Genomic DNA, 22,442 nt, shown 5'->3' on the forward strand with positions numbered 1-22,442 from the left:
AACTTGGCTTCTCGCAGCGAGGGAACTGCCAGAAGTCCCACGGGAGAGGGACCCCGGTGTCCGGGCTAAATGATGGGGGTGGAGACGCTCCTTCAGGTATACTGGACCGAGGCCGTTTAGGGCTTTCACGGTCAACACCAACACTTTGAATTGGTCTCGGAAACGTACTGGGAGCTAATGGAGGTCTTTCAGGACCGGTGTTACGTTGTCTTGGTAGCCGCTCCCAGTCCCCAGTCTAGCTGCCGCATTCTGGATTAATTGTAGTTTCCGGGTCACCTTCAAAGGTAGCCCCACGTAGAGCGCATGGCAGTAGTCCAAGCGGGAGATAACCAGAGCATGCACCACTCTGGCGAGACAGTCTGCGGGCTGGTAGGGTCTCATCCTGCTACCCTGGACACAGAATGGACCTGCACCTCCATGGACAGCTGTGAGTCCGAAATGACTCCCAGGCTGCGAAGCTGGTCCTTCAGGGGCACAGTTGCCCCATTCAGAACCAGGGAGTCCCCCACACCCACCTGCCCCCTGTCCCCCACAAACAGTCCTTCTGTCTGGTCTGGATTCGACCTCAATCCATTAGCTGCCATCCAACCGCCTCCAGGCACTCACACAGGACCTTCACCGCCTTAGCTGGTTATGATTTGAAAGAGAAGTAGAGCTGGGGGTCACCCGCATATTGATGAACACCCAGCCCCATAATTTGTGGGGAATTATGGGCACTTCCAGACTCCTTGTCCAAGCGAGAGATAACTAGAGCATGCAGCACTCGGCTCTAATAATAATAATAATAATAATTTATTATTTATACCCCGCCCATCTGTCTGGGTTTCCCCAGCCACTCTGGGCGGCTTCCAACCAAATATTAAAAACAATACAGCTAACCAATCTGTTAGCCGCCATCCATCCTCCAACCGCCTCCAGACACTCACACAGGACAGTCACCGCCTTAGCTGGTTCTGATTTGAAAGAGAGGTAGAGCTGGGGGTCACCCGCATACTGAGGACCATCCAGCCCCATAATTTGTGGGGAATTATGGGCACTTCCGGACTCCTCGAACTTCTCTCACACTTCCTCCCCGCACGTCTTTTCCCTCAGGGCTTCTTCAAGCGAACGGTGCAGAACAACAAACATTACACGTGTACCGAGAGACAGAATTGCAAGATCGACAAGACGCAGCGCAAGCGGTGTCCCTATTGCCGGTTCCAGAAGTGCCTCGTTGTGGGGATGAAACTCGAAGGTGACTCCCGTGGGCATAGTCTTGGGGGGTGGGCATAGCTGTCTAGTTCTCCCCTTTTTTCAAGGGAAATTCCTTCATGCTGAATAAGCTTCCTCGCGAGAAAAGGGAAAACTGGACAGCTATGGGGGTGGGGGGGGGAGGGGGCGAGTTGTTGCAACCCGGAAGGGAGGTGCTGACTGCAAAACGCCTTCTGCCAAGGAGGTGGGGAGTGGGGAGGGATCCTGACATCCAGTCAATGTCCCGGATCAGGCTCCCCAAACTCGGCCCTCCAGGCTTTTTGGGACTACAAATGGGAGTTGTAGTTCCAAAACATCTGGAGAGCCAAGGTTGCCTATGCCTGGATTAATGGATGGATGGATAAATGGATTGATGGAATGATGGTTGGATATATTAATGCAGGCATAGGCAACCTTGGCTCTCCAGATGTTTTGGAACTACAATTCCCATGATCCCTGACCACTGGAGCTAGGGATCATGGGAGAGCCAAGGTTGCCTATGTCTGCATTAATCCATCTTTCCATCTTTCCATCTTTACAACCTGGGCTCTCCAGATGTTTTGGAACTACAACTCCCATGATCCCTGGCCACTGGCCCTGTGAGCTAGGGATCATGGGAGTTTTAGTTCCAAAACATCTGGAGAGCCAAGGTTGCCTGTGCCTGCTCCAGATGTTTTGGAACTACAACTCCCTTCATCCCTGGCCACTGGCCCTGTGAGCTAGCGATCATGGGAGTTGTAGTTCCAAAACATCTGCATAGGCAACCTTGGCTCTCCAGATGTTTTGGAACTAAAACTCCCACGATCCTGTTGCTCCCATGATCCTGTTGGATGTTGCTGCCTCTGAGCTAACCGCGGCCAGGAGGGCTTTTACTCCGGTCCAAACAAGCCATGGGGACGTGAAACCTGCTGCCATTTTCTTCCTCGTTCCCCCTCTTAACCCCCGTTGCTTTTCTCATGGGAGTTGTAGTTCCAAAACATCTGGAGAGCCAAGGTTGCCTATGCCTGCTTTAGATGTTTTGGAACTACAGCTCCCATGATCCCTGACCATCTAAAGGCAGCCCTGTTTAGGGAGGCTTTGAATGTTTAATAGATTACTGTATTTTATTTTTCTGTTGGAAGCCGCCCAGAGTGGCTGGGGAAACCCTGCCAGATGGGCGGGGTATAAATAATAAATTGTTGTTGTTGTTGTTAGTGCATTTCCCACCTAGGTCGTGAGAACGCAAAACCTTCCCTGGCGAGCATGCGCGTTTTTCACAAGAGCGTGCTCCTCCATGCACAGCATCCACCAGCCAAACAGCAATGCCAGGGGGTTGAAAAGAGACTTTTGGAGATGTTCTAGATCAGGCATCCCCAAACTGCGGCCCTCCAGATGTTTTGGACTACAATTCCCATCTTCTCTGACCACTGGTCCTCTTAGCTAGGGATCATGGGAGTTGTAGGCCAAAACATCTGGAGGGCCGCAGTTTGGGGATGGCTGCTCTTTGCCTTCTCCCCACCCTGTCCCCTAGCATTTCCCCCAACCTTCTCCTTCTGTTGGGTTTCCAGGATGTGTCCTGTGTGGCTCCCTATATGAAGGCCAGGGACCTAACCCTGCAACGACTCTTGGAAGTGAGGAAGTGAGTAAAACAGGCATAAGCAACCTTGGCTCTCCAGATGTTTTGGAACTACAACTCCCATGATCCCTAGCTAACAGGGCTAGTGGTCAGGGATGATGGGAGTTGTAGTTCCAAAACAGGTGGAGAGCCAATGTTGCCTATGCCCAGGCATCCCCAAACTGCGGCCCTCCAGATGTTTTGGCCTACAACTCCCAACTCCCATGGCTGCCTATGCCTGTTTTGGAACTACAACTCCCATGATCCCTAGATAACAAGGCCAGTGGTCAGGGATGATGGGAGTTGTAGTTCCAAAACATCTAGAGCAGGCATAGGCAACCTTCGCTCTCCAGATGTTTTGGAACTACAACTCCCATGATCCCTAGATAACAGGGCCAGTGGTCAGGGATGCTTGGCTCTCCAGATGTTTTGGAACTACAACTCCCATGATCCCTAGATAACAGGGCCAGTGGTCAGGGATGATGGGAGTTGTGGTTCCAAAACATCTAGAGCAGCCATAGGCAACCTTGGCTCTCCAGATGTTTTGGAACTACAACTCCCATGATCCCTATTCCTATTAATTCAGCGTTCCCTTTGAGTTGTCGTTGAGTCGTTGACGAGTCCACCGCTCTTAACCACTACAACCCTCTGTCTTCCCACGACGTCTGATGCCTTTCCCCCGCTTTCTCTCCCTTTGCCCCGCCTTCCCCTCCTCCCTGCAGCCGTGCGTGCTGACCGCATGCGGGGCGGCCGGAACAAGTTCGGGCCCATGTACAAGCGGGACCGCACCATGAAGCAGCAGCAGAAGGCCCTGATCCGCGCCAACAGCTTCAAAGTAGAGACGCCGGCCCCGCTGCCCATCGTATCCCCGGTTCAGGCGGCCGTGGAGTACGGCTTGAGCCATCACCCCCACTCTGGGGTGCCGAAGGCGATGCCCTTGCCCGGCAACGGCTCCAGTGGTGGCAGCAGTGGGATAGGCAGCTTGGCCGCCATGACACCCGTCGACTACGAGCGCAGCTCCTATGGGACGCCCACTCTGGCAGTGCCCACGGTGCCCTTGGGGTACCAATACCCGCCCTTCGCCAGCCGTGCCATCAAGTCCGAATTCCCGGACCCGTACGTGGGGCATCCGAGCGAGGCGGCCCCGGCGGCGTACCCGTACCCGGAGGTCTACCCCAGTGGTGGCGGCGGGTCCCCGGCAATGGGAACCGACATGCCGGACGTGATCTTGAAGCTGCTGCCGCATCCTGTCCTGCCTGCAGGAGGAGCAGAGCAAGGGCCGCCATGACAAGCTCAGCACCTTTGGCCTCATGTGCAAGATGGCGGATCAGACCCTCTTCACCATCGTGGAGTGGGCGCGCGGCTGCATCTTCTTCAAAGAGCTGGAGGTGAGTGGGGGGGGCGGGGGGGCTAACCCACGAACTACATCTCAAGTTTCCCGCGGTTGCTTTGTTTGGTCCCGGCGGGGGTGGGGGTGGGGGCGCCTTTGAGCACGTGCAGAGCACCAGCAGCGGACACAGGGTAAGTCTTCCGCTGGGTAAGGACTCCCGCAGCTTCGCCTGCGCTCAGTAATTTATCATAAAGGTAAAGCAGGTATCCCCAACCTGTGGCCCTCCAGATGTTTTGAGACTACAACTCCCATGATCCCTAGCTAACAGGACTAGCCTGTTTGATGTGTTTGTCTCTTTAAGTTCTGTTTTGCTATGTGGGTTATATGGGGGGAAGAGTTGGAAGAGACCACGAGGGCCATCCAGTCCAACCCCCTGCCAAGCAGGAAACACCATCAAAGCATTCTTGACATATGGCCGTCAAGCCTCCGCTTAAAGACCTCCAAAGAAGGAGACTCCACCACACTCCTTGGTAGCAAATTCCACTGCCGAACAGCTCTTACTGTCAGGTCTTGGCAGCTATGACCACACTCCTCTACTCCATTCCTCTCATTTCACAATACATCACCACCACACCTATGAACCATTTGGGTAGCTTAAATACAGAATTCAAAATAGTCAGTTACCCAATAACATTACAGCAAGCAAACTCTACCTTCAATTATTCAAATTAGCAAAAGCTCACAGGTGTGTTAACATTCAGAACAAGGTTACAAACACACATCTCTGTGTAGCACCATTGACCACATCAGTCTTAAAGGAAAAACCTAAAAGAAACACCATCAAAGCATTCCTGACATATGCCTGTCAAGCCTCCGCTTAAAGACCTCCAAAAAAGGAGACTCCACCACACTCCTTGGTAGCAAATTGCACTGCCGAACAGCTCTTACTGTCAGGAAGTTCTTCCTAATGTTGAGGTGGAATCTTCTTTCTTGTAGCTTGAGTCCATTGCTCCGTGTCCGCTTCTCTGGAGCAGCAGAAAACAACCTTTCTCCCTCCTCTATATGACATCATTTGAAATATTTGAACATGGCTATCATATCACCCCTTAACCGTCTCTTCCCCAGGCTAAACATAAAAGCAAGAGCAATAATCCGCCAACGAGTTTGGGATGTGGAACTTCAACGCCATGTGAGCAAGATGAATAAACATCCAGCTATAAAAGACAATGGGAGAAATTTCCCCCCAGCAAAGTATTTGTCAAAATTACAAATACATTTACCCTACTGCCATCTGCTTTACTGCAGGGAAGATTCGCAGGCAAACCATATGTGGAAAGAATCTGTCCCTGCGGTCTGTCAGAGAAACTGCCTTCAAGCCCCAAATCTCCAAGACTTTGGCCACCTCATGAGAGGAGAAGACTCCCTGGAAAAGACCCTGATGTTGGGAAAGATGGAGGGCAGAAGGAGAAGGGATGGTTGGACAGGGTTTTTGAAGCTACCAACATGCTGTAATACTTTGGCTACCTCATGATAAGAGAAGATTCCCTGATGTTGGGAAAAATGGAGGGCACTAGGAGAAGGGGACGACAGGGGACGAGATGGTTGGAGAGTGTTCTCGAAGAGACTACCGTAACATGAGTTTGACCAATGGAAGACAGGAGTGCCTGGCGTTCTCCTGAGGTGGCCAAAGTTTTGGGGCCTCAGCTTCAGGATCTGTCCCTCCAGTGAGCACTCAGGGCTGATTTCCTTGAAGTTAAGAAGCGAGGAGAAGTTAAATCCCAAATTAATATTTAAAGATGAAGAGGGAAGATATGTTGCAATTGAAATAACATTGCAAGGCGAAAAATTTTTAATTCTGGGAATCTATGCACCAAACGAAGGAAAATCGGACTTTTTAAAAAAGTTGCATGAGAAACTCTTGGACTATTTGGATTACAAATTATGCTTGTTGGGAGACTTGAATGGAGTGGTCTCAACATTAATGGACAGATCACAAAGACAAAAATGCACTAAAGAAGGAAGACTGCCAAGGTCTTTCTTCGAACTGACTGACAATTTTGATCTGATTGATACTTGGAGATTGAAAAATCCGTTGGAAAAAGACCAAACTTTCTTCTCAAATGCTAAACAATCATGGAGTCGTCTCGACTATATCTGGACCACAAGAGAGTTGGGGCCGAGAATTAATAACGTGGAAATATGCCCAAGAACGTGCTCCGATCACAATGCGGTACTATTGGACTTAAAAGTATCTCTACAGGGTACTTACAGATGGAGAATGAATGATGCTTTATTAAGAAATGAATTTTTTTTTAGAAGACCCAAAAAACATTAAAAGATTATTTCGAGACCAATTTGAGAACAACGGTCGATAAAAAAGTAGTATGGGATGCCAGTAAAGCGGTAATGAGAGGATTTTTGATTCAACAAAATGCAATTAGGAAAAAAGAATACAATGTAAGGAAAGAAAATATTTTGAACCAAATGAAAGAAAAGGAAAAGAAATTAAGATGTAATCCTAAGAATTTACAGATACAAAAAGAGATCAAGGCATTGCAAAGTCAATTTTCACAATTGATGAATCAAGAAATTGAATCCAAAATTAAATGGATGAAGCAAAAATCCTTTGAATCAGCAAATAAATGTGGAAAATTACTGGCATGGCAATTGAAAAAAAGGCAGAAGTTAAATACCATCACAAATCTTGTGCAAGAAGGAAAACATCTGGAGCACCCGACAGAGATTAGAAAATGTTTTCAAAAATATTTTAAACAATTGTACAAACAAGAAAGACAGGATAAAGATGAAGTGGAGCGATTCTTGGACAAATATGGACTGCATAAAATCCCAGAAGATATGAAGTCCCTACTTTCGCAACAAATCTCAACACAAGAAGTGGAACAGGCAATACAACAAATGCAATTGGGTAAAACTCCAGGACCGGATGGACTTACAGCTACATATTACAGAACAATGAAGGATTGGTTAACTCAACCGCTGAAAGACTTATGTAATGATATATTGAAAGGAGAGGCCCCCGAGTCTTGGAAAGAAGCCTATATCACGCTGATACCAAAACCGGATACGGATAGAACGCAAGTTAAGAACTATTGCCCAATCTCCTTATTGAATGTGGATTATAAAATATTTGCTACTATTTTGGCTTCTAGATTGAAAAAGGCCTTAAGAGACTTTATACACCACGATCAAGCTGGCTTTTTGCCAGGAAGACATATGAAGGATAATATTAGGAATGTGGTGGACATTTTGAAGATGTTGGAACAGAAAATAAACAAAAAAGCTGTGTTGATGTTTATTGACGCAGAGAAGGCCTTTGACAACATTTCTTGGCTATTTTTAAAAAGGAATTTAGAAAAAATGGAGGTGGGCCATGCGATCTATTCAGAGCAAAAAGCAAAGATAATTGTTAACAACATGGTCTCAGAAGACATTAGAATTGAAAAAGGTACAAGACAAGGGTGTCCCCTCTCCCCCTTGCTTTTTATATCGGTTCTGGAAGTTCTACTCGACAGGATTAGAAAAGATGAGGATATAAAAGGTGTGACTGTAGGGAAGAAACAATACAAACTTAAAGCCTTTGCAGATGACTTGGTTTTGACATTACAAGACCCAGAGTCCAGTGTTCAAAGGGCTCTGGAAGTAATTCAAGAATTTGGGAAGGCAGCAGGTTTTAAATTGAATAAATCAAAAACCAAAGTATTAGATAAAAATTTGGACAGTAAGGAAAGAGAAAAATTACAAGAAGCAACTGGTCTATCGTTTGTTAAGAAAGTAAAGTACCTTGGTGTAAATATGACGTCAAAGAATTTGAATCTATTTAAGGACAATTATGTTAAAATGTGGAATGAAGTTAAGAATGATTTAGAAACCTGGACTAACTTGAAACTGTCTCTGTTGGGCCGTATAGCTACTGTGAAAATGAATGTATTGCCAAAGATGTTGTTTTTATTTCAGTCATTCCCAATAATTGATAAGTTGGATTGCTTTAAAGAATGGCAAAATGTTTTATCGAAATATATATGGCAAGGGAAAAAGCCAAGAATTAAATATAAGATTCTTACTGACGATAAACAAAGAGGAGGCTTTATCCTGCCGGACTTAAAAATTTATTATGAAGCTGCTACCTTTTGCTGGATGAAGGATTGTTTTTTGTTGGAAAATTCAGATATTTTGGATTTAGAAGGTTACGATAATGTTTATGGTTGGCATGCATATTTATGGTATGATAAAGTAAAGGCCCACAGAGGCTTTAAAACTCATACAATCAGAAAATCATTGTATAGTGTTTGGTCCAGGTACAAAGATCTGTTAGAAAGAAAAACACCCAAATGGATTTCACCATTGGAGGCCAAGGTGCGTAAAAGAGTAAACATGGAAACCAGTTGGCCGAAATATACAGACTTGTTGATTGAAGATGGAGACCAATTTAAGTTAAAGACATATGAGGATTTGAAATGTAAATTAGATGATTGGCTCCAGTATCACCAGATAAATGAAGTTTTCAAAATGGATAGACTACTTGGTTTTCAATCAGAGAGGTCAAAGTTGGAAACAGAATTGTTAGAACCTAAGACGAAAATACTTTCCAGAATGTACAAATTGTTGCTTGAGTGGCATACGAAAGATGAACAAACAAATAATGTTATGATTTTGTGGGCAAATGATGTTGGTCATAATATCATGATTGAGGAATGGGGAAAATTGTGGCATGAGAATATTAAGTTTACTGCGTGGAGCATAGCTGCCAAGTTATCCCTTTTTTAAAGGGATTTTCTCTTATGCTGAATAGGCTTCCTCGCGAGAAAAGGGAAAACTTGGCAGCTATGGCGTGGAGTCTACTAAAGGAAAACTTAATGAAGATGATGTATAGATGGTATCTTACACCAGTAAAATTGGCAAAGATATATCACAACCATGATAACAAATGTTGGAGATGTAAGAAAGAAGTAGGTTCCTTTTACCACATGTGGTGGACGTGTCCACTAGTAAGTGACTTCTGGAATAAGATTTATAATGAACTCAATAAAGTGTTGAAAAACACATTTGTTAAGAAACCAGAAGCATTTCTAGTGGGCATTGTCGGTAAGGAGATTCCAAAGAAAAATGTATCTTTTTTTTTATGTACGCCACGACAGCAGTGAGACTTCTGATTGCTAAGAACTGGAAACTACAAACATTACCAACAATCGACGATTGACAGATGAAGATGATGGAATTCATGGAACTGGCTGAGATGACCGGAAGAATCCGCAACCAGGGAGAGGAAGCGATGGAACAAGAATGGAAAGATTTTAAACTGTATTTAAAAAAATATGCTAAAGTAACATATTAGATCAGAAATTAAGTTGTAAATAAACTGTGGAATTTAGGAATATGTGATATGAAGGTAGAAATTAAGGTTAGATAAGGTGATGAAAATGATTTAGAATTTGCTAACTATAAATGTGTTAAAGAACCACAGGGAGGGAAACCCGAGGAGGTCCCATTATACTATGTGAGAAGACATGAGAATTGTTATTGTATTTGTTTTCTTTTTTCTTTTTCTTTTTATGTGTCTTTTTTCTGTTTTTTCCTATATATTGTTGTCATTTTTGTGAAAATACTAATAAAAAAAATCTTTAAAAAATAAATAAATAAAGGGCTGATTTCCTTCAGAATGGAGTGTCTCCTCCAGCACCATAATTCAAAAGCATCAATTTTTTTGGCGATCAGGCTTCTTTATGATCCAGCTCTCGCTTCCATACATCACTACCAGGAAAACCATAGCTTTAACTATACGGACCTTTGTCGGCAAGGTGATGTCTCTGCTTTTGAAGATGCTGTCTAGGTTTGTCATTGCTTTTCTCCCAAAAAGCAGGCGTCTTTTAATTTTGGGACTGCTGTCACCATCTGCACTGATCAAGGAGCCCAAGAAAGTAAAATCTCTCACTGCCTCCATTTCTTCCCCTTCTATTTGCCAGGAGGTGATGGGACCAGTGGCCATGATATTGGTGTTGTTTTTTTATGTTGAGCTTCAGACCATATTTTGCGCTCTCCTCTTTCACCCTCATTCAAAGGTTCTTTAATTCCTCCTCACTTAGAATCACAGATTTGTGGGGTTGGAAGGGACTCCAAGGGCCATCTAGTCAAACTTAGAATCACAGATTTGTAGGGTTGGAAGGGACCCCAAGGGCCATCTAGTCCAACCCCCTGCAATGCAGGGATCTCGGCTAAAGAATCCAGGACAGATGGCCACCCAACCTCTGCTTGAAAACCTCCAAGGAAGGAGAGAGTCCACCAAATTTCTGAGGAAATTTGTTCCACTGTTGGATAGCTCTTACTGTCAGAAAGTTCTTCCCTAAGGTTTAGACAGAATCTCTTTTCTTGTAACTCGAATTTGTGTATCTGAAGAAGTGTGCATTGCACATGAAAGCTCATACCGATGGCAAACTTAGTTGGTCTCTAAGGTGCTACTGCAAGGAATTTATTTATTTTGAATTTGATAGTTTGGTTCCTACCCTCTGGAGCAGCTTGCTCTATCTCAGGCATCCCCAAACTTAAACTGAAGCGATATATATATAAACTAGCTGGCCCGGCCACGAATTGCTGTCACAATTTTGAAAAAAACTGAAGTAGAAATAAATTTGACGTTGTAAAGCAGCCATCCCCAAACTGCGGCCCTCCAGATGTTTTGGCCTACAACTCCCATGATCCCTAGCTAAGAGGACCAGTGGTCAGGAATGATGGGAATTGTAGTCCAAAACATCTGGAGGGCTGAAGTTTGGGGATGCCTGCTCTGTCTTCCCTGTGACAGCCCTTCAGATATCTGAAGATGGCCACCTCAGTCTTCTCTTCTCCAGACTAAACATAACCAAATCCCTCAAGCATTCATTGTAAGTTTGGGTCTCAAGAGCCGTTATCACTGGTCGCCCTCCTCTACCCCCATTCCAACTTCTCAATATCCTTCTTAAGGTAAACTGAACCCACAGGGTGCTAATCAATGGCTCCTCCTCTTCCTGGAGAGAAGTAACTATGATATCCTTGATTCCAGCAAGGCCGTTGACAAGGTGCCCCATGATATTCTAGTAAAGAATCTGGTAAAATGCGGGCTAGACAATGCTCCCATTCAGTGGATTTGGAACTGGCTGGCTGACCGAACTCAAAGGGTGCTCATCAATGGCTCCTCTTAATCCTGGAGAGAAGTGACTAGTGCGGTGCCACAGGGTTCTGTCTTGGGCTCAGTCTTCTTCAACATCTTTATCAATGACTTGGATGATGGGCTTGAGGGCATCCTGAGCAAGTTTGCAGATGACACCAAATGGGGAGGGGTGGCTAATACCCCAGAGGACAGGATCACACTTCCAAATGACCTTCACAGATTAGACAACTGGGCCAAAGCAAACAAGATGAATTTCAACAGGGAGAAATGTTGGGCACTTGGGCAAAAAAATTTTTTTTAAAAAAATGAAAGGATGACTGACACCTGGCTTGAGAGCAGTACATGTGAAAAGGATCTAGGAGTCTTGGTAGACCACCAACTTGACATGAGTCAATAGTGTGATGCAGCAGCTCAAAAAAACCAATGCAATTATGGGCTGCATCAATAGGAATATAGCATATAGATCAAGGGAAGTAATAGTACCACTGTATTCCGCTCTGGTCAGACCTCACCTGGAATACTGTGTCCAGTTCTGGGCACCACAGTTCAAGAAGGATACTGACAAACTGGAACGTGTCCAGAAGAGGGCAACCAAAATGGTCAAAGGCCTGGAAACGATGCCTTATGAGGACACGGAGCAATGGATTCAAGCTACAAGAAAGAAGATTCCACCTCAACATTAGGAAGAACTTCCTGACAGTAAGAGCTGTTCGGCAGTGCAATTTGCTACCAAGGAGTGTGGTGGAGTCTCCTTTTTTGGAGGTCTTTAAGCGGAGGCTTGACAGGCATATGTCAGGAATGCTTTGATGGTGTTTCTTTTAGGTTTTTCCTTTAAGACTGATGTGGTCAATGGTGCTACACAGAGATGTGTGTTTGTAACCTTGTTCTGAATGTTAACACACCTGTGAGCTTTTGCTAATTTGAATAATTGAAGGTAGAGTTTGCTTGCTGTAATGTTATTGGGTAACTGACTATTTTGAATTCTGTATTTAAGCTACCCAAATGGTTCATAGGTGTGGTGGTGATGTATTGTGAAATGAGAGGAATGGAGTAGAGGAGTGTGGTCATAGCTGCCAAGTTTTCCCTTTTCTCGCGAGGAAGCCTATTCAGCATAAGGGAAAATCCCTTTAAAAAAGGGATAACTTGGCAGCTATGAGTGTGGTGTATATAATTGTAAATAAAAGCAAGCAAAGATACTGAAGACGACTTTGTTATTTCGTCGACCCTGCCGCTGTTGCCACTCGGTTGGTGCGTATTTTGCCCAACATCCGGTTATGGGCCCAGAAACTGCGCATGGGTGTTTGAACTGCTTGCTAAGAGGGCTGCGAAGCTGAGCTATCTGCTGGTCAAAAAGGAGCCAGAAGTATATCCAGGATGGCAAAAAGACGGCGCTTACCTTTCCTCAACTAACTGATGGTAATTATAGTCTTTGGTCCTTTAGAATGAGAGGATTACTCGAATGTAAGGACCTGTTTGACTACACCACAGACAACCCTCCTCAGCCAATCACCCCTGAATGGATACGGGGGGATAACAAAGCCAAAGCTTTTATAAACATGGCAGTGTCCGACCAGCAAGTTGTGTATATCAGAGATAAAACGTCAGCTAAAGAAATGTGGGAGAGTTTGGCTGCGGTCCATTTGAGAAAAGAGTCCGTGTCAGCCTTGGCTTTTTACCGCCAGCTTTATCAGGCAAAGCTGCAACCTGGCGGTGACTTGGCAGCTCACCTGAGACATTTACAGGAAATCAGGTTGGAGCTTTTGAGAAGAGACATTGTGGTTCCTGTTAATCAATTTTGTTTTATAATCCTCTGCTCATTAAACAAAGAGTATGACGCAGTTGCAAGCCAGCTCGCTTTGGTCCCTCCTGACCAGCTGAGTATTGAAGGCGTGACTGCAAAACTGGTGGCGGAGCTGGACAGGTGAGACGCCTCTGTTATGCCGGTTCCCAAAGAGCAGAATGTACATTCAAATGACAATAGGGATGTTGTAGCTTTAAGAGCCAACAAGAAATGTTTTGCCTGTAGCCTTTTGGGACATATTGCTTCGGAATGCAGAGCAAAGAGTAAAAAGACTTCCTCTAGGTCGCAAAAGGGACACACAGCCACTAAGGCGTGGAAGCCTTCACAGCGACCGCAGCGAGGTAGTCAACCCGAGCCGAAAGCATTCTTTGCATAACCACAGCCTTGTGAGGTTAAAAGAGGTAATTGGGACTTTTTCATCATCGATAGTGGCGCATCGCAGCACTTGAGCAGCAATCACAGTCTCTTCATAACTTACACACCAGAGACTGGAAATGTGCATGTAGCGAATGTGCATGTAGCGAATGGAATAGTTTTGCCCTCACTTGGGAAGGGTACTATAAAACTGCATAGTTTGAATATTACTATATCAGATGTTGTTTATTGCCCTGAATTGTGTGGGAATTTATTATCGGTTTATCAGTTTGCACGTCAAGGTGTTAGAGCTAAATTTACTGAAAAAATGTGCCGGTTTTATCGGGCCAATAAGCAGGTTCTCTATGCAAAACAGACTCATGGGCTTTACAGGCTCAAGTTTCACTCCTCTTCAGGAGGAAGCAATAGCTGTTGTGGTGTAGCCAATAGGAGTAGGCAGGGGTTGGCAAATTGCCAGCCACATAAAAACTGCCTACATGAAGCTCACCGCAAGCTTTGCCATAAAAACTTTGCAGATGTTTTGAAAACACGGGATATAGTCATAGCTGCCAAGTTATCCCTTTTTTTAAGGGATTTTCCCTTATGCTGAATAGGCTTCCTCGCGAGAAAAGGGAAAACTTGGCAGCTATGGATATAGTGCATGGTCTAGAGATTAAACCGTGTAAATTTTACATGAACTGTCTGTCATGCTGCAAACATAAAATTAAGGTGGCATGAAAGGGCAAAAGCACTATGAGAGAAGTAGCAGAGCCTTTTTTTAAAAATAATAATTTTTATTAAGAATTTTCAACTTATACATTTTCTGTATCATCATAACATGCGATATCCTAAATACAATGCAAAAAGGCATAACAAAAAAATAAAAAAATAAAAATGGAAAAACAGTAAAAAAAGAAAGAAATTTTTTAAATCTCACCGAGTCCATTTTAAATCTAACTTCAACAATTTTATTATTTTCAAATTATTCTTATATCAATAGTCAAATTTGTTACATAATTGATTATATTCACATTCTATTAAATTTCCTTCAAAAATACTTAATCAAATATTTAAACTAAACCCCTTAGCCTATAATTTCCCTAAAAAATATTCCCAATTGATTACTTCAAAAAATGATAAGAAAAATCCCAATTAATTTGTTAATCCCCCCTTCTTCCCCTGATAGGCAATTCCCTGCAAACCTCGACCAGTTCCTTATAACAATCCAATTTCAAACCATTTAAACCGTCCCCTGTTAAAAATTCATTATTTTTTCACCCCACTCCATCTCTTGCCCACTCCATACCCCCTCTCTCTCTCCATTCCTCCTTATGTTGTTCCAATCTCTTTCTCCAATTCTCTTTCCCCACTGTCTTCTCTTTACCCCCCCAAAGCCACCACTTCATCAAGTTTACAATCTTTATCTGGTTATCCATGCCCAGAGTCTGGGCTCCCTCTCCCACTGAGAGTCCAGCATTCTGGGTCTCTTGGGCTAGTGCCTTCTGAATAAAATCCCTGTCCTTTGCGACGTCTCTCACAAGTTGCTCAGGTTCCTCCGTTTTCGGCTCTTCTTGGTTCTCCTCCTGTAAGTCTAAAGTAACCTTTAGGGGAAACAGTTGTATCACTTCTTTGAGACTTTGTGTCTGTCTCGTGTATTCCTGCACGTCCTCTCTCAGTTCTTGAACTAATTGTAGCAAAAGTTGCATACTATCTTTGTCCAGCTGGAGACTCATTGTTTTGGCTATCCAGTTATTTTGTGTTCTCAAGTTACAATGGAGGGCGCATGCTATTTTTCCAAAGATGGTGCACAGTTCCTTCCCACATTTACTTCAGTCCTTTTTATCCAATTCTTGTCCTTTATTTAATTGTAAAATCCAACTTCACTTTTCTCTGTTTAAATCACTCACCTCACAAAGTCCTGTTATTTCCGCACCCAATTTAGCAAATCAAGAGTTCTTTTTGATACATATCTTCCTTGCCGATGAGATCACAATGGCGGCTGGTCTTTGTTCCCAGGGTCTCGCCCCCTGGTTTAGAAGGGCTTGTTCCAAAACGTCAGAATTTTTTTGCAGAGATCCAAAAATAAAATCAATCTCCTTCCCTTGGCTCTGCACCACCGGGAAGGGGTCCAACTTAATTTTTTAGCGGATTTTCCAGTCCGTTTCCAGCGTTGCAGCTGCGGGTCTGGTAACTGCTTTCTTATCTCGGTAAGGGGGGGGGGAACGACCTCTGTTTCCCTTTTAGATTCCCCTCCCCAGACCAAATCTTCTCCACTTATTAATCCAAGAGAATTTACTTACAAGTCCAATCTTCATTCAATTTGGGGGTATCTGGTGCTCAAATTGATGTCCGCACGGAGCTTCGCGTCCCAGAGGTAGCAGACTACCCAAGGCTCCATCCCGCTCAGCCGGCTCTCGGCGCACCTCAAAAGGCGCGTTCCGGGCGGCGAAACGGGACTCACGGGGCTCAGCTGGGTCCCATGCTCCCGGAAAGCACAATCCGGGGGTTATCCGGGGGGTCGTGGTGCCCTCGCGACTTCCCCCCCTCCTCTGGGTCGCTGGGGACTTCGGAGACCGGAAATCCCCCGCCGATCGCAAATGGCGCCAGACCAGAAATCCGAAGTAGCAGAGCCTTTTGAAAGGGTTCGCTGTGATCTAGTAGGACCATTGCCAGAATCTCTTGGAGGGTCCCGATTCTGGCTAACACTTGTGGACCAGAAAACCAGATATGTTTGGACATATGCAATCTCTAAGAAGTCTCAAGCACTAGAAATGTATAAAAAGTTTTGCAATTGTGTTAAGACTCATTTTGGTAAAAATGTACAAAATCTATACTCTGATCTTGGAGGTGAATTTATGTCGCAGGATTTTGAAGAGTTCCTAAATGCGCAGGGGACAGTACACCAAGTGTCATCACCTAGGAGTCCCTGGCAGAATGGGATTGCTGAGGTTGTTAACAAAAACCTACAATCTGGGATAAAAAACAATGCTCCATGATGCTCAACTTCCTGATAGCTTCTGGGCTGAATGTTTGATCTGTTACACTCATGTAAATAATCGATCCTATCATTCTGCATTAACAGTAACACCTTATGAAATGCTTTTTGGAAAGCGTCCCAATCTAAAGTATTTGTGCGTTTGGGGCAGTGATGTTATGATGCATTACCCAGCTAAAGGGAAGCTGCAGGAAAGAGGTATCCTGGGTAAATTTATGGGATACCAACAAGGGAATTATCACATTTATTTACCAGACACAAAAAAGTTTCACCTTACCCGTAGCATTATACCATCAGTACACTGGGATGGTGTAGCTGAGTTTCAAGACTGTGATGGTCTAAAAGAAGTATCCCCAGAGATTACAGCTGATGCTAAAGAACAGCCAGTTGATACCGATCCTGACAGCAATCAGTCAGAGATTGGAGAATGTGAGTTTAAAGGGGAACAAGAGACAATGGACAACTCAGACCATACTTTAGGTCCAAAGCCCTCTACTAGCCGTATTTCTGAAGTTTTGGAAGGAAATTTAAAAGCTGACAGTGAAAGTTTACCAGAGCTTAGACGCTCCAGTAGGATAACTAGACAGCTGCAGCGTTACATCTATGAGCAACAGCTACAAAGGCAGAAACGACAGGAGCAGTTGTTTGAACGTATAAATATTGCTACTGTTGATGAGGAAATAGAAGAAGTTGCAAACTATATATATTGTAACCAAGTTAGTTTTGAACCAAAAAGTTTTAAAGAGATACAAACCATGCCAAAGTCACAAACTCAACAATGGAAAAAAGCAATAGATTCTGAGCTTGCATCTCTAAATCAAAATAACACCTGGACTTTTGTGAAGCAAACACCTGATATGTGGGTCATTGATTCAAGATGGGTGTTCAAAGTAAAACTTAATGATAAAAATAAAGTAATGAGATATAAAGCTAGGTTAGTAGCAAGGGGTTACCAACAATTGGAAGGCGTTGATTATGAGAATGTGTTTTCTCCAAGTGTGAAGTATGAAAGTATAAAGTTGATGATGCTAGACGCTGTTAAAAATGGGTGTGAATTGTACCATTGTGACATTTCCACAGCTTATCTTAATGCTGATTTGCATGAACACATATACATGAAAGTTCCTGATGGTGTAGATGCTGCACCTGGGGTAGTTTGTAAATTAAACAAGTCTCTGTATGGCCTGCATCAAAGTGGCAGGAATTGGCACGAAACTTTAAAACAAACCTTGATTGAATTTGGGTTTGCGCAGGGGAAAGCTGATAATTGCATTTTTACCAAACAATGTGATAATTCTGTTGTCAAATTGGCCGTTTATGTTGATGATTTATTATTTTCATGTAAACATTTAAAGGAATACCAGTTGTTTATTTCTCAACTTTGTAAACGTTTTGATGTAAAAGATTTGGGGAAAGTTAAGAATTACCTGTCCATGCAAATAGACAGGGCTGCAGATGGTTCTTTTGCTGTACATCAAACTGCAAAAATCAGAGATTTAATAGAAGTGCTAAATTTGGAGAACGCAAAAGGAAAAGAAACCCCATTAACATGTGGATTTACTTTTACTAAAGAGGATACACCTTTTCATGACAAAACGCTTTACCGGTCGATATTAGGAAAGCTGAACTTTATTCAGCGCGTGTCCAGACCAGACATATCTTTCAGTTTTAATTTTCTTTCCACATTTGTTTTCGAACGTTAAAAAGAGTGGTGCTGTATCTTAAACACACACTGCATTACAGATTACATTTTAAGGCGCATAATGATACAGGGTTTGATATTTTTTGTGACGCATCTCATGCATCTGAACATTTCAAATATAAAGGTGTGTCCGGTTTTGTTTACAGATACAATGAATGTCCATTAGAATGGAGAACACGCAGACAGCACATAATTTGTCTGTCAACCACAGAAAGTGAACTTTGTGCATGATCTGAAGCCATCAGAGACATTGAATGGTTTTTGCAGTTGTTTGCAGATCTAAAAATAAAAGTAAAATTACCAATACCTGTGCACATTGATTCTCAAAGTGGAATAGCCATTTTGACATCAGAAGGCAATACCCAACGTACCAGAACATTACGGTTACGCTTGGAGCATAGCTGCCAAGTTATCCCTTTTTTTATACAAAAATCATATATAAATCATAATATACAAAATCATATAAATCATATAGTAAACATAATATTCCAGAGCATAAAGAAAAAAGAAAGAAAGGAAAAAAAGCAAAAAGAAAAGGTGAAAAAAGGAAAAACATACATTTATCTCATCATTCACGTCCAAAAACAACCAATAACAGTATCCTCTAAATTCATCAAAGATCTCTATCTCATACCTATGTTCCTTCCACTAAAGACTCCCACTTATCTCTATTCCCAGATTTCCTTAAATATTGTTCCCTGTTACTGCATTCCCAATATAATTAAATAAGTATCTCCAATAATCATCACATAAAAATATAAGCTCAATTAACAATTAGATTGTAAGACAAAATATAATAAAATAAAGTAAAAAATCTCTCTTTTCCCTTACTGTATCTCCATATGTTTTACTTCCCTGTGGCTCGGTACAGAATACTAGAAATAGACCCAAGACTTTACCATGGGGCACTGTCCCTTCATGTACTCCCCGAATTTTTCCCAATTTTGCTGAAATTTTTCATTAGTATGCCTTTCAATTGAATTAGTCAAATTGTCTAGATCCAAATAACTTAATAACTTCTCCTGCCATTCCAATATGTTGGGTATTTCTTTCTGTTTCCAATAGGATGCGATCAAAGTTCTCGCCGCTGCTGTTGCGTACAGGAACAATGTCTCATCCTGTTGTTTGATCGTGTTATCTATAATCCCCAACAGAAAGGATTCAGGGCTTTTCTTTATATTATATTTAAGTATTTTTTTATTTCTTCGAAGACTTGATTCCAGAATTTTTTAATTCCCTCGCAGTGCCACCACGCATGTATATATGTACCCGTTTCCCCCCTACATTTCCAACACAAATTATCTTTAGTCTTGTACATCTTATGGATTTTAACCGGGGTTAGGTGCCACCTATAAAACATTTTGTTCATGTTCTCTCCGACTCCCTCTGAAGCTGTGAATTTCCATGTTTTCCTCCATAAACGTTCCCATTGGTCGACTTGTATATTTTTTCCTATATCAATAGCCCATTTTGTCATCGTCTCCTTTCCCAATTCATCTTTGGTTTCCCATTCTAACAGCACATTATACATCCTTGATATGACTTTAGTTTCTGGTTGTATTAATTTTTTTCCAATAGAGAGGGTTCTTCCAAAAAGCCTGATCTTTGTTTGTGTTCCTTAAATTTACTATAAATTTGATGATATTGGATCCATCCCGTTAATTGATGTTTTATCTCCCCATATTCTTTTAATTTGATATTTCCTTCCCTATCCTCTAGTAACTCTCTATAATTCCCCCAATTTTTTCCCGAATTTAATTTTTTAACTGTAATTATTTCTATTGGCGATGTCCACCTGGGAGTTTTAGGCTCCAACAGTCTTTTATATTTGTTCCAAATTTTTAAAAGAGATCGTTTGATTACATGGTTGTTGAAGTCCCTGTGTACTTTGACCTTCTCCTCTACCAGATAAGCATGCCATCCAAATTTATTCCCCACCCCCTCCAAATCCAATAATTTGTTATTTTCCAATTTGATCCATTCTTTTAGCCACACAAATCCTGCCGCATCATGATAGAGATTGAGGTCAGGCAATGCCAGGCCCCCTCTTTCCTTAATATCGATCAATAATTTATACTTTATTCTAGCAGGTTTGTGTTTCCATATGAATTTCAACAGATCTTTCTTCCATTGTTGGAAAACATTATTGCCCGTGCCTAAAATCGGGATCATCTGAAATAAAAATATCATTTTAGGGAGTATATTCATCTTCACGGCCGCGATTCTACCTAGCAGTGACAAATTTAGCCGTTCCCAATTTTCCAAATCTTTTTAAATTTCTTTCCAAGTTCTATTATAATTATCCTTTATTAAATTGTTTGTGTTATTGGTTATCCAAATCCCAAGATATTTTGCTCTTTCCACAACCCTCAACCCCACTTTCTCTTCTAATTGGTCGATCTCTTGTTTTGTTAAATTTTTAGTTAACATATTTGTCTTATTCATGTTTAATTTAAACCCGATAATTTCCCGTAATCATTTATTATCTTCAATGCATGGGGGATACTCTCTGTCGGTTCCTCAATCGTGATGATAATATCATCTGCAAATGCTTTTGTTTTATAAACATTTTTCCCAATTCTAATTCCTTTAACTTCCTCCTTTTTTCTTAAATTTCCCAATAAAAATTCGAGACTCAATATAAACAAAAGTGGAGACAGCGGACAGCCTTGCCTGGTACCTCTTTGGATACTTATCTCTCCTGAGATTTCATTGTTTATTATTCATTTGAATGTTTGGGTCTTATAAATTGCCTCTATTCCATTATTCAATTTTTCTCCAAATCCGAGGAAGTTCACACATTTTTTCATAAAGTTCCACGATACTTTGTCGAACGCCTTTTCGGCGTCCCACAATAAAAATGCAGCTTTTTAATCAATTTTAACACTGAGATATTCCAATAAATTTATGACATTTCTTAAATTTCCATGCATGAACCTTTTTGGTAAGAAACCCGACTGATATTTGTTTATCAATTTCCCCAATACCTGTTTTATTCTATTAGCCAATAGATCCGCGAATATTTTATAATCATTGTTAAGTAAAGAGATCGGTCTAAAATTTTTGATTTGGGTATTGTCTGTTCCTTGCTTAGGTATTACCGCTATCTAAGCCTCTTCCCACGTTTTGGGGATTTCACCTTGATCAATGATTTTATTCATCAATATTCTCATGGGGTCTAACATAATTTTTTCAAACTTTTTGTAGAACAAAGCTGGGAGCCCATCTGTTCCCGGTGATTTTCCTGTTTTTGCTCTCCTAATTATTCTTTGTATCTCCAAAGGTGAAAAAGGTTCATTCAACGATTCAACTCCTTCCTTGTCTATTTTTTTAAAGTTGATTTCCTGTAAATATCTTTCTATCTCTCCTTGGTCTACCTCTTCTTCTTTGTATAATTTTGCATAAAATTGGACAAAATAATCCCTGATTTCCTTAGGTTCCATTGTCACCTTGCCTTCCTGTGTGAATTTATCTATCACTCTTTCTTTTTGCTTTTTCTTCAGTTGCCACGCTAAGTATCGACCTACCTTGTTGGAAAGCTCAAAATTTAATTGTTTTAAATATCTTATTTTGTTTTCAATTTCCTTATCCATTAATTTAGAGATTTGGTCTTTTAATAATTTTATGGCTCTTTTTATTTCCTCCTTCTTTTGGTTCTTAGCCTTCCCTAATTCTGATTCCTTCTTTGTTATTTCTTTTAACAGGGTATCCAATTTCTTCTCTTTTTCTTTTCTTTTCCAACTACCTTGGCTGATGAAAAAGCCCCATATCACCGCCTTTCCGGCGTCCCACACTACATTTATTGATGTCCCTTGGTTTAGATTTTCCTCAAAATACTCTTTTAGCACCTTCTCCGCCTTTTTTATTATATTTTCATCCTCTAGTAATAATTCATTTAATCTCCACCGCCTAATTATCCGTTCATTCCCTTTTATTTCCATCAAGATTGGGTTGTGGTCCGAGAAACATTTAGGCAAAATCTCAATTTTTTTACATCTCATTACTAATTCTCTAGGTATCCAAATTAGGTCGATTCGGCTTTCGGTATCATTTGGGTGGGAGTAATACGTAAATTGTTTCTGGAGGGGGTGCTTATATCTCCACATGTCTCGTAAGTCCAATTTTTCAATTAAATTGAAAAAAATTGGGGGTAATTTTCCTTCTTTTTCCCCAGCATCTTTACTCAGTTTGTCCATCTCTGGGGAGACCACCCCATTAAAATCCCCAAGCAGGATAAGTTTTTAATCTATGAAATCCAATAATACTTCTTCTAATTT

At 42.1% G+C, this 22,442-nt stretch overlaps 1 pseudogene; it reads left to right on the top strand.

Annotated features, from left to right (window-relative positions):
• LOC132591459 (steroidogenic factor 1-like) overlaps nucleotides 1–22,442 on the top strand; it is a 68,846-nt pseudogene that overhangs the window by 17,542 nt on the left and 28,862 nt on the right.

The sequence above is a fragment of the Zootoca vivipara genome, chromosome W (assembly GCF_963506605.1).
Source record: "Zootoca vivipara chromosome W, rZooViv1.1, whole genome shotgun sequence".
Taxonomy (NCBI): domain Eukaryota; kingdom Metazoa; phylum Chordata; class Lepidosauria; order Squamata; family Lacertidae; genus Zootoca; species Zootoca vivipara.